Raw genomic sequence first — 16,289 nt, 5'->3', positions numbered from 1 at the left:
CACCTGGAGGACTCTGTACATAGCTGCAGCAGCCTTCCAAACTCTCCCATTGTGGCTGAATGACAGGCTGCTCTAACAGTTCTGCACTTCTTAAGAGATTTTTGGCACAGAGTTTTGGGTACCAAGCTTGATGGTATCGTGGATTTTAGGGAAAATTGGTTCTGGAGTGATAGTATTCTCTTTATTGCTGTGATGTGGATTTCATTCTTGTAATATAAGGCTTAGGTACACTTTAAGGATTAAATTGTATTACCAATTGTGCAGTCAATATTGAAAACAATCCCACTGTTTGTTAGTTATGTGTTCCTGTTCAAAGAGCATACCTAAGTTGTTCTTATGTTTCTAGGTGTTTGTTAGGAGCAAGCCTCAGGCAGAAAGCTACTCTGAACAATTGAAATGAGAAGAAACTCAATGTGTCCCCAGTGACAAGTCCTTCATTAACATACATTAAAAATGCCTGTTCTGTCCCCACATGAAGGCGAATGAAGGTATAACTGATAATGGCTGTGTAACTTCCTACCTTCATATCCAAGCAGTGGAGCAGACCGGACCGGCAGATGCTTAGGTTAGACGGATCCAAACGTATACACGGAAATTAAATCAGCGTGGGTTTATTTGATCCAAATACAGCGACAAACAGTGATACAATACTGTAAGGTAGTAGAGGTATTGATGCTGTCCTGTAATATCTTTTCTGAGGCTAACTGCTGGTCAAAAACTGATGCCTTCACAAGCCCAGGGTATTGAATGTCCTGTCACACAGCTATATAGCAGATAAAATGGCTGCAGGAAGTGACCAGAACCAAGGCTTGCCTAAAACCAGGCCCAGCAGAGAAAAAACTTACTAGCTATAACAAAGGCATGCAGCATGCAAATTCTGGCCAGCAGATGGCAGCAACAGATCAAAACATAGAAACAAACATGGTGAAATAAGAATTGGTGATACAATGCACAGTTAAATAACAAATATGAGGGGAACAGCACACTCCCCGTCTGAAATTCCATAAGGGATTTCACTATGACGAATGTCCATAAAATATAAAACAACCTGTAACAAAGAACATGTTAGAATGCAATAAACATAACAATATAGTAGATTCCGAGTTGGAATAGAGAAGATCCACAAAGTTCAAGTTCAGGAGAGTTCACCCAGCAGGAATGTTCTCGATGGGTAGTATCAAAATGAGTTCGTTAATTGGCCTTGCGAACATTTTAAGCTCACCCTTTCTGAAGATCTTCAACTCCACTTTACGGACCTTACCATCCTTGCTAGGAAGAACCTTTGTAATTAGTCCCATAGGCCAGTCAATCCGTACGTTATGTTGCTCCTTCATCAACACGAGGTCACCTTCTTTTAGGTTTGGTTTGTGGTGTTGCCACTTTCTTCTTCCTTGAAGAATATTGAGATACTCCTTTCGCCACCTGTTCCAGAAGTAATCAGCTAGGTATTGTACACGTTTCCAGTGTTTTTGGTAGATATTCGCATGAGTAAATTCTCTACTAGGCATTAGTGTAATCTCAGTTTTTTGGGTAAGTAGGATAGCTGGAGTCAGTACAGCTGGTGTTTCAGGATCCATAGATACTGGCACGAGGGGTCTAGAATTGATGATAGCTGAAACTTCAGAGAGAAGGGTGACTAGAGTCTCATGTGTGAGTCTTGAAGAGTTTACATCCATCAACATAGAATTCAAGATGTTGCGTGAGATCCCGATCATTCTCTCCCAGGAGCCCCCCATGTGGGAACTATGAGGAGGATTGAAAATCCAGGTGCAACCCTTTTCCGCCAAGTGATCTTGAATGGATTTGGTGTCTATGTTCAGTTCTCTACAGGCTCCAATGAAGTTGCTTCCACGGTCAGACCTCAACTGTTTCACTGGTCCTCTGATTGCGAAGAACCGTCTTAAGGCATTAATAAGGCTGGATGTGTCCATGGATTCTATGACCTCTAAGTGAACGGCTCGCACACTCATGCAAGTAAATAGCACAGCCCAACGCTTACTGTTTGCGTGACCGCCACGGGTCCTGCGTGCGGACACCATCCATGGCCCGAAGACATCTAGGTCAACGTAGGTGAAAGGCGGCTCTGTACATAGTCTGTCCGCAGGCAAATCAGCCATTTGTTGGTGTAGTTGTTTTCCTCTAGCTTTGCGACAGTGAACACAGTCATGCAATACTTGGGCCACACGTCTTTTCATACCTATAATCCAAAGGCCAGCAGACCGTAACTTGCCCTCAGTGATTTGCCTGCCCTGGTGTTCAGTCTTTTTGTGGTAGTGTCGGATCAGCAAGACGGTGATACGGTGTTTGCTGGGAATGATGAGAGGATTTTGTTCTGCAACTCCTAGGTGGGCTTGATTCAAACGACCACCAACTCTGAGCAAGCCAAAACTGTCAATAACTGGATTTAAGTTGGCAAGAGGGCTTTTTATTGGAATCTGCTGTTTGTTGTATAAGCACTTCCATTCTACATTGAATTCCTCTTGTTGGACGTGATGTATTATGAGGGACTCACTATGAGAGATGTTCTCCGCAGAGAAGGGTTTATGGCAGACGTGCCAACCGTGACAATCCTTATCTTTGTGAGTATTGTGATAACATTTCGCAATGTGCACTAACCTTGCGATAGTCCTGACGAGTCTCATCCAACTGGAGAAACGTTCAAAGCGCTGGCAACCGAGGCTGGAGGTTTGCTTTGTTCCAGTGACCAATGCACTAACTTCAGCGCGGATTTCTGGATCATTATCCGGATCCTGGATGCTGAAAACTTCCTGTACACATTCGTCCGCCTGTCTTAGCAGAAACTCCGGACCTGTAAGCCAAGTAGAGTTAGTAAAGGAACCTACTGACATAGGTCTAGTGGCATGATCTGCTGGATTAAGTTCGGATGGTACATAGTACCATTGTTCAGGTTTGGAGGACCTCCTGATTCTCTCTATGCGGTTACTGACGTAAACATAAAATCGTCTCATCTGATTGTAGATGTAACCTAATACGACCTTACTGTCCGTGTAATACTGAACTTCATCTATGTTGACACCTAGTTCTTCTTGTATGAAGTCTGCAATCTCCACTGCTAACACAGTCCCACAGAGTTCAAGTCTGGGAATAGTATGATCAGGCTTGGGGGCTAACTTAGCCTTACCAAAGACGAATCCAACGTGATTTTGCTTGTTGGGTTCTGTGACCTTCATATAGGCGACTGCTGCTATGGCCTCTGTGGAGGCGTCCGAGAACACGTGGAGTTCCTTCTTTATGCTAGAAGTAAGTGAGGTTTTAATATAGCATCTTGGGATGTGGATCTCATCCAAAGCACACAAAGATTGCTTCCAGGCTTCCCATTTTTGCTCTTTATCGGAGGGAAGTGGGGTATCCCAATCCTTGATGGTTTCAGAAAGCTGTCTCAGTAGGGATTTACCTTGTATGGCGATGGGTGCTACAAATCCCAGCGGATCAAATAGGCTGTTTACCACTGATAGGACACCACATTTTGTGAATGGCTTGTCTGCACAACTTATTTGAAAACCGAAGGAGTCAGCCGAGAGATCCCATCTGAGGCCCAAGCTCCTCTGCACAGGTGGACTGTCCAGTCCCAGATTAATGTCTTTGAATCCAGGTGCATGATCACCTCGCTCGAAGGCTCTCATTACGGTTAGACTGTTTGAAGCAATTTTGTGTAGCCTAAGTTTAGCTTGGTACAACATATTTTGAGTCCTTTTGAGCAGATTGATAGCCGCTTCTTCATTTGGTAGCGATTTGAGCCCGTTGTCTACGTAGAAGTCTTTTTCCACAAAGTCTTTGGCATCTGTACCATACTCAGATTCCCCCTCTATTGCAGTTCTCCGAAGCCCGTAAGTCGCTACGGCTGGTGAAGGGCTGTTTCCAAACACATGTACCCTCATACGATACTCCATCATCTCTGCGTTGGTGTCATTGTCCTTGTACCACAGAAACCTGAGGAAATTCCGGTGGTCCTCTCGGACTACAAAACAATGGAACATATGTTCAATGTCAGCAGTGATGGCGACAAGCTCTTTCCTGAATCTCATCAGCACTCCGACTAGGTTATTAGTCAGATTAGGACCTGTGAGAAGAATATCGTTAAGAGATACACCTTGATGTTTGGCGCTTGAATCAAAGACAACCCTAATTTGATTAGGTTTTCGTGGATGATATACTCCGAATGAAGGCAAGTACCAGCACTCGTCGTCCTTCCTTAAGGATGGAGCTGGTTCTGCATGGTTATTACGGAATATTTTATCCATAAAGGCGACGATGTGTTCTCTCATTTCAGGCTTGCTGTTCATGGTACGCTGAAGAGAGTTAAATCTAGACAGAGCTTGTTCCCGGTTGTTAGGGAGTCTTACCCTGTTAGCTCGGAAGGGTAATGGAGAAACCCAGTGATTGGTTTTGTCTTTAAAGAACTCACTGTCCATTATCTTGACAAATTCTCTGTCCTCTACTGACAAGGCTACTTTATCGTCGTCCTTGGTTGTATGAAAGACTGATCTCCCCAAGTTGTCGGCAAAGAGGGGAGTAATGACGTCAGGTAGTTGCACGAGGCCTGGAGACTTCTCTTTCACCTCATAGTGATGAGGACACGGCTTAATGCAAGTTGTGCATCCATCTGCACGCACGTACGTTTTGAAGGAGTCAATTCCTGGTTGATCTAAGCATACATTTCCTATGATTACCCATCCCAAGTCCAGTCTCTGGGCGTATGGTGCATAGTCAGGACCATTACACTGTTGACGCACCTTGTGTACCCTTAGATTGTCTCTGCCGAGCAGGAGTAGAATCCCGGCGTTGATGTCCATAGGTGGGATAATGTTGGCTAGGTGCCTTAGGTGAGGTTGGTGAAATGCAGCTTCTGGGGTAGGAATCTCATCCCTATGGTTGGGTATTTGATCGCATTCGATCAGCGTCGGTAAGGGTATTTCCGTATCCCCACTGACAGGAGAAGCGATGAATCCTTGTGCTCTTCTGCCGCTAGTCTCTATGCGGCCCGAGCAGGTGTTTAAGGTATAGGGTTCGGATGGTCCCTTTATTCCAAAGGCTTCAAAGAATTTAGGACCTGCTAGCGACCGGTTGCTTTGGTCGTCGATGATGGCATACATTTTTACTGCCTTTTCTGGTAGTCCCTCTGGGTAGACCTTGATTAAGCATATTCGGGCACAACATTTCTCGCACTGGCCCTCCCCACATACATCCAAGCATGAGCAGGAAACAGCAGTCGCTGCATTAGCGTAATTTTGGGGCTCCCCGCCATGACTTGGATCTGGACTGGTGGTGACGGCAGTGGGTGAATCTCTGGAGAGTGGGATTGGGTGCATAGCTGAGGGATTTCTTTCGCTATGACACTCCTCACACTTGATGACAGATTTACAGTCCTTAGCCATGTGCTCCAATGAAGCGCAGCATCTGAAACATACCCCAAGCTCGGTGAGGATTTTCTTGCGCTCCTGTATGGTTTTGGATCTAAACCCTCTACATTTGTTCAGAGAGTGTGGTTTTTTACGAATGGGACATTCACGATTGAAGGTCTTATCTCCTGATGAGGTAGTGTACTGTTTACCCGTGGGTACTACAGGAGATGGTAGGTTAGTCTTTCTAACACTCACGCTGCTCTTGAAGTCTCTGTGTTTATGCATGACGCTTTCATACCTTGGTGATGATGTCGCTGAAGCTGTAGTGTTGAACTCCAGGAAGTCGAGGCTGGGGTCATTCCTCATCTGGGACTGTTCATCGATAAACCTACAGAAGTGAATAAATGGGGGAAAGGTGACGTCATGCTCTCTTTTGTACCTTGAGACTGATGCCGCCCACTTTTCTTGCAGACTGTATGGTAGTTTCACGACAATTGGGTTCACTCCATGAGCTGTATCCAGGTAGCAAAGCCCGGACAGACGAGGGTCACCCTTGGCAAGCTCCAGTTCCATGAGCAGATCACTTAAATCCTGAAGCTTCTGGACATCCTTGAGATTGATCCTTGGAACGTTCTGCAGTCTCTTGAATAGGGCCTTCTCTATTGCTTCTGCACTGCTGAAGGTACGTTCGAGTCTCTGCCAGGCGGCAGCTAGACCTGCTTCTGCTTGTCCCACGTAGACAGTTCTGAGGCTCTTGACACGATTTGTGGAGCCTGGGCCCAGCCATTTGATCAAGAGGTCAAACTCCTGCTCTGCGGTTAGGTTGAGGTTAGCGATGGCGGCCTTGAAGGTTGCCTTCCAAGCTCTGTAGCTCTCTGCACGGTCATCAAATTTTGAGAGACTGGTGTTGATCAGCTCTCTGCTCACCATAAACCTGGCAAACTCAGACATATCTGATTTCTCACTGCTTGTGGCCATGACGACTTGTGATGCCCCTGGGGCGTAAGAGCTGCCTGGCGTAAATGGGTGAGATGTTTCCGGGTAGAATGATGTAGCTGCAGGGTTAAGCTTTCGTTTAGCCTCTGTATATTGTGATGACTGCTGCTTGAGCTGTGGAGGTAGGCCAGAAAACGCCTGATAGCGATCTTTCTGTAACAACCGTCCTTGAGAGGGCACATCCGGGTAACGGTTATTAGGTTGCTAGGGTGCTGTGGGTGGCACTGGTACCGCAGGTAGAGCTGACTTGGAGGTTTCAGTGTTGTCGGCTTGGACGGTACTGCAAACTGGGGGTGGCGCAGATACCTGATTCAGTACATAGCCACTGGTGCGGTCAACTGGATCATCTATCTCCTGTGGTAGCGAGCAGACTGGATCAAGACCTTGGCTCAATGCTTGCTCAAGTAGTCTTACTTTAGCTAATGCAATTTCCTCCTGCATCTCTGATTCAAAAATCTTTATTCGAGCCTCTGCTTCTGCCCTCTTGGCCTCTGCTTCTGCCTCTGCCCTCTTGGCCTCTGCCTCTGCTTCTGCCCTCTTGGCCTCTGCCTCTGCTTCTGCCCTCTTGGCCTCTGCTCTTGCAAGAGCTTCTTTTTCTGTGAAGGAGCGTCTCGCTTTGGATTGCTCTGCATTTATGCGGGCCTCTAGTAATGTGTCGCTCAAGGCTGAGCTTCTTGAGCACGATGATTTGTATGACCGAGAAGAATGTTTAGATGAATTTGATCTGTGCGATCTAGTTTCTTGCAAATGCGAGATACGGAGTTCCGCTTTACTTTTAACATCCAGCACCATGACGTCTCTTTGTCTGTCTATTGATTCTGCCTTGCTTAGTTCTGATAGGGCTTCATCGATATTAGAGTCTTTTAGAAAGGTTATATACCTTGTGGACAGTCTCTTGTATCTTTCTTGAGCTGTGTCCAGCCGCCCGATGGCAACTTATAAACTTGTGGCATCACCTGAGGAGGATTTAAGTCCGGACATGAGGGAGGAAACTCGTTCCCATTGCTCCTCCAGGTTATCACATAGCTCATCTTTCGTGGTGTGATAATTTTCAATGACCTTTACTGTCGGTTTGAGAGAGCGTCTTGGTCGCACGACTTGTTCTGCTGGAAGTGTGGATTCTGTTCTCTGCCCTTCATAATGATCAGTATCAGGTTGCATTTGCTTTAGTTCATCACTGGGGAACTGTGCAAAGTCCTTTTCGGCCATTTTGACTTAAGGTGCGCTGTCTCTTTAAGAAAATGAACTTTTGAATTGGGCACTGAAAATCGCAGCACGGCTCCGATAGGGCACTTTGATAAAATTTCTAAGATGTTTAGAGTGAATTGCGGGGTTTTGGCGCGGCCACAACAATGTAAGGAGCGTGCATAAACAGTACTTCTATTATGCGAGCAAAGGTTAATATAGGATGTAAAGAGTGGCTTGGCGAGTTGTGGAGGACTTCCACGCAAGAGTATAGATACTGCGTATGTGCAGTGCTTCCGCATAGGCTTGTGGAACATGCACTGTAGCTGGGCAGATTTGCTGCAAGTGGGCCTGTTGCTAGGGAGATTCCTGAGTGTGGTACTGGACTCTGAGGGAATCTGTAGCGGGGTATGGACTTTAAGGCAGTTTTTGCCTGTTCTGTCCCTACATGAAGGCGAATGAAGGTATATCTGATAATGGCTGTGTAACTTCCTACCTTCGTATCCAAGTAGTGGAGCAGACCGGACCGGCAGATGCTTAGGTTAGACGGATCCAAACGTATACACGGAAATTAAATCAGCGTGGGTTTATTTGATCCAAATACAGCGACAAACAGTGATACAATACTGTAAGGTAGTAGAGGTATTGATGCTGTCCTGTAATATCTTTTCTGAGGCTAACTGCTGGTCAAAAACTGATGCCTTCACAAGCCCAGGGTATTGAATGTCCTGTCACACAGCTATATAGCAGATAAAATGGCTGCAGGAAGTGACCAGAACCAAGGCTTGCCTAAAACCAGGCCCAGCAGAGAAAAAACTTACTAGCTATAACAAAGGCATGCAGCATGCAAATTCTGGCCAGCAGATGGCAGCAACAGATCAAGACATAGAAACAACATGGTGAAATAAGAATTGGTGATACAATGCACAGTTAAATAACAAATATGAGGGGAACAGCACAATGCCCAGCTTCTGGATCTTTAACCCTTTGTTAGGACAGACAGTAATCAAATCTAGTTTACAGCTGATAAGAAGATCTGCCAGCAGAGTGCAGGCAAGTTAATCATGGTAAACACTAACTCCTCAGCCCTACCAATTTTGGAGCTTCCAGAACAGCACAAGTAGAAGGTAAACAGCTATTGTTATTTTATGTTAAAGGAGCTTTATAGTCACAATATACACTTTCATTTTAAAACATCAGTATTGTAATAACAATACAAAAATGTTATATTTGTCAATCCAACATAAACTTACTTGAAAATCTCCTTTCATGTTGTGAGCGCTGTCTATTTGCTGGCCGTCTCTTTCAACAACTTCCTGGACTCCCTGCATGCTTTGGCTTAAATGTACATTTTCAAGGATAAGTTCATCTTTTGGAACATGTTAAATGATACACCTGTATTAAGGCGTATCATGTAACATGTTCCAGGATATGTCCTCCTCACCCCTTAGTTCCTTCCCTTGTGACAGCGGGAAGTGTTCCTCTCGCCACGCAGCCGCTGTCACATTTAAAATCTCCACCCAGACAGTTGCATCATGCATTCATAGAGATCTATGAATGAAGGGACTGATAGCCCTGTTTTGCACCCCAGCAGACAGTTCGTAGTTGTCAACTGAATTCAAGCACGTTGATGTGCTCGCTTGTAGTCCACTCACACCTCCTTCAGCTTTCTAACAGAAAGCCCATATAGAGAAATCTGGAGGATGTGTCTGAAGGAGCCTGACATTGCACCCACAATCCATAGCAATGCTTTTAAAAAAATAATAAATGTACATTTTTCATGCAAAAACATGTGCATTTACTATTTTTTCCCTAATGGTGAACTTAGCCTTTAAGTGAATGTAGTGCTACTCCACAGGACCCGCTGAATATTTTGGGTTCTCTGTTGGTCACTGAGCCCTGGGCAGAGCACCACCTCTGTTGACATCACCTAAATACCCTAGTCAGGTAGTTTCCTGGCTGTCACATGAAGAGAAAAGCATGCACACAAAGAATAGTAGGCCAGGCAAATAAACAATTAACTAAAGTTATCATTAAGCAAAGTAATACTGCAAACAGACAATATAGCACAATACAGTACCGATTTAAGACAGGCCCACATTTCCTGCAGGACTGAAGATGTAAATGATAGCCCTCAAACCGAGAGATTTTCATTCAAGTGAGAAAAAGAAGGTAACGACACACAAGGTTACATCACTTGTAGTTCATCAGAACTAAGAGACCAAGTTTAAGTTTCAAGAGGCTTGTCAGGGCTATCTACACAACTAAACTATAAATGTAAGTTGGATTCTTCTGCTGGCTTAGTTGGGACCCATAAGTTGATGCACGACAAGGATCGCAGTTTCTTTAAGAAGAAAATAGAACAATTTCTATAGATGTTAAAGTGGTCAGAGTCGCTCCCATTTAATAGATGAAATTGGTGTGGTTGGCACTTCAAGAATATTGAAGGAAAGAAGTTACTTTAGCAGTGGGAGGGGGGGGGGGGTTAGATGTGTTTCTCATTAAATGAAAAAAAAAGAGTTGAACTTGAGCGGCTAATTTCCTTCTTGAATGGTTGGATTGCTTGAACTTGAATTAGAATGAATTCAAAGTTCTTCCTAGCAGGGTGTGATAGGGTTAACTCAATTAAACTGCATGAAATACTTGGTAGCAACCAGTTAGAATGGCAGACTGCAACAATAGATAGGCTCTGGCATATGTGCTGATTACATAAGAATAGCAGACTGAGACAATCAATGGACTATAGCACCTGTGCTTAAATGCAGAGGCCTGTACTGTACAGTATCCTTGAACTTGAAGTAACTTGAAACAGCAAACACACTGATAACAAGGGTAATGTTAATTGAGTTAGGAACCTTTCTACCCGGTCCTTATTGAAAGCAAAGTGAAGCGATGCACGTCCTGCTGGTGGCCCCCTTTGTTCTTTGAAGAAGTTGCTACAGTGATGATGATGACCCGATCAGACTGTAAGCAGATCTCCACCAGTCTGCCTTCTCAGGATACTCGGCTCTCCGATGGCACTCATGGTTTCCTGAATCAGCCTGTTCTGGTCTGGACCCACATTGCTCTCACACAGCTCTCAGCAGCAAGGTATCTCTTTCTTCACCCCCACCCCCTCATGTTCCCTTTTGCTTTTATTTCCCCCTGGCAATTGTTCCTGGGAGGTGTAGTTTAGTCTCGGCTAAACTGTATGAAAAGTTCTGCTCCCAGTATGCTGTCCTGCTAACGGTTGGGTGACAGCTAACTGGTAAAACTGACAGAAGCAGTGTTATGTTTCCTTCCAAAACTGAATTTACTTCTGTGAATAGTTCTGTAAAACTGCAACACAATCACATAAACTGAAGTTACAATATGCTTGTATATATGTCTCTTACAAATGCATACAAATAACACATTTTTTACAGCTACCTACAAATAACATTGAATACATTTAAATGTGATCTAGATATGTATGTGATTTTGACAAGTACAATAAAAGAACTTACAGGAATATGTGTAACAAGGGAGGAAGGAGGTTTTCACTGGTGTGTCTTTCTGGAAGCTAAACTGGAACTGGACTGATTTGAGTGTTACTTCCTGTTTCAGGATTTCAAAAGGACTGCAATTGCAGTGAATACCCAGTGGATGGCTCCCTACTCAACACAGTGATGTGAATACAGAACACCCAGCATACCAGTCCCAGCGGCCTTTGCTCTCCTGTATTGGGACTCATGATGAACAAAGTTAGTTTATAAAATGTATTCATATCCCAATATAGTTTTCCTTTAGCATATACTGTATATATCATTATGGAGATTCACATCCATGGTGACCATTGTCACTGAGACCAAATGAAATGAGGGCAAATCCTAGATTTTTGGTTGTTAGCAGAACCAAAATTAAAGGACTCTTCAGAAGAGGACGCCAGTTCTGGTCACAACTGCCAAATAAATGATTTACCTTACTTTGGAGAGATTTCTGCTCACTATCAGTTTAGGACAAGAAGTGAAGGAAATTATCACTAATGGGACACAGCAAAAAGAGAAAAAAAAAGTCAGGGTTTTTGCTATTCCTTATTCTGTCCCAAACTAAAAATATTTCACTTTAGATATACTTTATCCATTGTAAAATGCTGGTGATTAACAACAACTTGCTTGGTTTACAGCCAATATATTTGTTTACTGGGAATATAATTAATCAATTATTCATGCACCAATGAATAGCGATGCTTTAATCACTGCATGATGATGCACAGTTCCAGCCAAGCAGAAGAGAAGGCAAAAAAAAATATTTTAATAGAAATTTCCATGCAGATATTCTGAAAGTAATTGTATTTTTTCAAAGACTTCTATACCTTTTATTTAGAACTGATTGATGGTACTGATAACAGACTGTGCAGTAGAGAACTGACACAGCGCAAACCTTGGGGGATAATGAGGGTAATCAGATAAGTGACCCCAAGTAGCAGAGTGCCTGATCCAAATCACAGGAAAAATGGCAGCTGCTCGATCAGTTTAGAATTATCATGGGCACTGCACAGAGGGAGGTGTAATTCCCTAAGTGCACAATGTAACACAACATTCCGTGGAGATTAGAGCTATTATCAACAAAAAAAGACCTATCTAATCTTTTTTTTTATTTCAGGTCTAAATTGCATACATTTACAAGCATATAACTCGTATGTGCCACATCAAGGTGCCTCTGCGTCATGCAGTCCTATTTTAATCTACAAAATCATAAATAGTAGGATATACTGTGGCACACAAGAACTCGGGAGCAGGCTTACTTCAGGGCTAACCCTAATGTAGAATTGACATCCCTAAATGGTCAGCAGATTAAACAATTGTGGGTATATTATAATGACTTTAAGTTATTTCTTATTTTCATCCTTTTTTAACATATGTATATTTAAATTGATGTTTTATATCTGATACAATGAAAACTTGTGAGCTACTATGCTTAAATACTTTGTGCAAAATATGTGATTGAGTTAGCAGATCGCTTGCACTAAACACATACTCATACAAGTGTGCCAGTGGTAATAAAATATCAAAAATGTGCCACGCTCCACTCAAATTTGCAACAAACTAAAACATTAGTGCAAAAATTAAATGAATCCAACAAAATATAAGAAAATGTCTGTATTAACTCCTTGGTTATCTTCAATCACTTTAGTGCAATATATCAAGTGCTTCTATGTCCACCTTTGGTGTCTGTAATTATTCTACACTTGTGCACCCCCACCAGTTATGCGCTTACCTTAGATATATGACCAGACCATAAAAGTGAGGTCTTATAAAGCTTGTGTCCTTTTAATGGGTCAAGTATGGATGGGATTGGTATCCAACAGATCTGGATCCCCTTCACTCCTCTAGTTGCTCTCCTCCATCAGTTACAGTGTCAAGAAATATAACCAGAACATAGTGCTTTATCCTTATAACAAGCATTTATTGTGCTAAAATGTTACAATCACATGTGCAGTATGTAAAAGCACTTTATGCAGAGTAATTGTCTTCAATACCACTACCGATTCTGTCTTGTGTGCAGCCAACTGATATCTCTAGATCCTTAGAGCGTAGTGATGTCAAAGCCCCTCCCCTACGTGTTACGCCATCGGGTCACATGGCTTCATCAGGAGGAATCATTCCACGAGAAGCCATTGATACCAACAATGGAGCATAATTCCCCCCACTGACACCATTAAAGGGGCAGAATACCCCCCCAATAACAGGTCACAATTCCTTCCAATGACTCCAATGATGGGGCACAATTCCTCCCAATGACACCAACAATGGGGCCAAATGACAGTAACCATGGGGCGCTATTCGTCCCAGTGATAACATAGATGTGACATTGTTTGTTCCACGGAAGTCAGGACCCTTTCTACTCCCAAGAGTCCGGCCCCCTTTAGGTCTGAAGGACAGTAAACTAGACCTTTGTTTAGAAAGTTTGGAAACCCCTGCTCTAGAGCATTTAATGCCATATCTTCTAGTTCATACAGTACTGTATCCCCTAGAGCATTTAGTACTGTCTGTACTAGATCATTTGGTACTTTGCTGTTAGATCAGTCAGTTCTGTACCCTTTTGATCTTTCAGTACAGTATTTTTATATCATTCAGTACACAATCTCTGATATCATTCAGTACTGTATTTTCTAGATCACTCTGGGTGTATCTTCTAGATAACTCAATGCTGTATCTCATAGACCATCCAGTTCAGTATCTCCTATTTAGTACTGTATCTCCTAGATAATTTAGGACTGTCTTCCAGATCATTTAGTACTGTATCGCCTATCATTCAGTAGTATATCTTCTAGATAATTGAGTACTGTATCTTGTGTTCATTTAGTGCTGAATCTCCTAGATCATTCAGTAATGCATCCCCTAGATCAGCAATGGGCAAACTACGGCCCGCGGGCCGTATACGGCCCGGTGGACCTTTTGATCCGACCCGCGGAGCGTGATACTGTCAGGATGGCTGTCAGGATGTGTGTAGGCGGGGCAGCGTGACGAACGTGAGGGGAGCTAGGCTCCTCTCACAGTCCGCCCTGAAGACCGGAACGGCGCGGGAACATGGCGAGAGGAACGCGCGGAGCAAAGGTAAGTGAATTGACACAGGGGGGACTTGGGGACTTAATATGGGGGATGAATTAATATGGGGAATGAATTACTATAGGGGGGATGAATTACTATGGGGGATGAATTACTATGGGGGATGAATTACTATATGGGGGATTAATTACTATGGGGGATGAATTACTATTGGGGATGAAATTACTATAGGGGGGATGAATTACTATAGGGGGGATGAATTACTATATGGGGGATGAATTACTATGGGGGATGAATTACTATGGGGGATGAATTACTATGGGGGATGAATTACTATATGGGGGATTAATTACTATGCTTACTATGGGGGAATATTACTATACTTACTATGGATGACACATACACATCATTCATCTACTCTTGGTCCGGCCCCCGGGTCCAATATATGAACCCATTGCGGCCCTCAAGTCAAAAAGTTTGCCCACCCCTGCCCTAGATCCTTAACCACTTGAGCTCCAGAGGATTTACCCCCCTTAATGACCAGGCCTCTTTTTGCTACTCGGCGCTGCACTAATTCAACTGATAATTGCGCGGTCATGCAATACTGCACCCAAACAAAATTTACGTCCTTTTTTTCACACAAATAGAGCTTTCTTTCGGTGGTATTTGATCATCTGTGCGCTTTTTATTTTTCACGCTATAAACAAAAAAATGCCAAAAATTTTGAAGAAAAACAATATTTTTTACTTTCAGCTATAAAAAATATATAGTAAACTCAAAGTTGGATATAAATTTAGGCCAAAATGTATTCTGCTACATGTTTTTGGTAAAAAAAATCCCAATGAGTGTATATTGATTGCTTTGTGTGGAAGTTATAGCGTCTACAAACTATGGTATAAATACTGCAACTTACGCCATTTTTCTGCTATACAGCGCTGCGCTAGTTTAACGGACAATTGCGCGGTCATGCAATACGGTACATAAATGAAATTTACATCCTTTTTTTCCCCACAAATTGAGCTTTCTTTTGGTGGTATTTGATCGCCTGTGCGGTGTTTATTTTTTGCGCTATAAATAAAAATGCTGACAATTTTGAGGAAAAAAAAACAATATTTTGGTCTTTTTGCTATAAAACATGTCCAGTAAATAAAAAATGCAAAAATCAAATTTAGTCATAAATTTCTGCCAAAATGCATTCTGCGACATGTCTTTGCTGAAAAAAAAAAACAATACGTGTAAATTAATTGGTTTACGTAAAAGTTATAGCGTTTACAAATGGCGGGAAAGATACTGGGATTTTTAGGGTTTTTTTAATACTAATAATGGCGGCGATCAGTGAATTATGGCGGCGATCAGTGACTTATGGCAGCGACCAGCGACTTATGGCGGGACTGCGGCGGACATTCTGACATTGGGGGGTACTGACTTGGGGTCACTGACATCCCCAAAAACACTAATACAGTGATCAGTGCAAAAAGAAAAACACTGACACTACTAATGGCACTGGGGAGGAAGGGGTTAACTTTATTTTGCAGGGAAGGGTTATCTGAGTGAGGGGGAGTGTTTTACTAGGGGGCGGGGGTGTGTACTGGACGGGACAAGGCTGATCGAGAGAGAGAAACTCTTCTGTCTCGATCAGCTCATCCTCGAGCTGACAAGGAAGTGACAGACAGCACAGCTACTGCAGCTGTGCTCTCTATCACTGTTTACCGCCGATCGCCAGGAAATAGCCGCTAAGGACCGGCTGTGACCCGGCGACTGACATCCGCGGCGGTGATCGGCAGGACAGATAGGGCGGCGGCGCGCCTCGCGCGCATCCCCTATCTGTTTACAAAACACACGTTTTAAAACGTGGTTTTGCCTGCCAGTGCCGTCCTGCCGCCGTATTTCTACAGTGGCAGGGCGGCAAGTGGTTAAGTTATGTGTCTCCTAGATCATTTAGTGCCGTATCCCCTAAATAATTCAGTAGTGTATTTCTAGATCCTTCCATAATGAATCCTATAGATCCCTCAGTAATGTATCTCCTAGGTCAGTGATGGCGAACCTTTTGGAGCCCAAGTGCCTAAACTGCGACCCAAAACCCACTTATTTATCGCAAAGTGCCAACACTGCAATTAAACTTGAATAGTGAGGTGTTAGTTTAGAAAAAACAACTCGTCCATTAACATCGTACATTCACAGCTGGAGTTCCTCTTGGATTTGCTCACCACCAGCA

This window comes from Staurois parvus, unplaced genomic scaffold (genome assembly GCF_062004578.1).
Source record: "Staurois parvus isolate SC_StPar_1 unplaced genomic scaffold, SC_StPar_1.0 ptg000544l, whole genome shotgun sequence".
Taxonomy (NCBI): Eukaryota; Metazoa; Chordata; class Amphibia; order Anura; family Ranidae; genus Staurois; species Staurois parvus.
The sequence above is the reverse complement of the archived record's forward strand: the minus strand, read 5'-3'. Positions refer to the sequence as shown.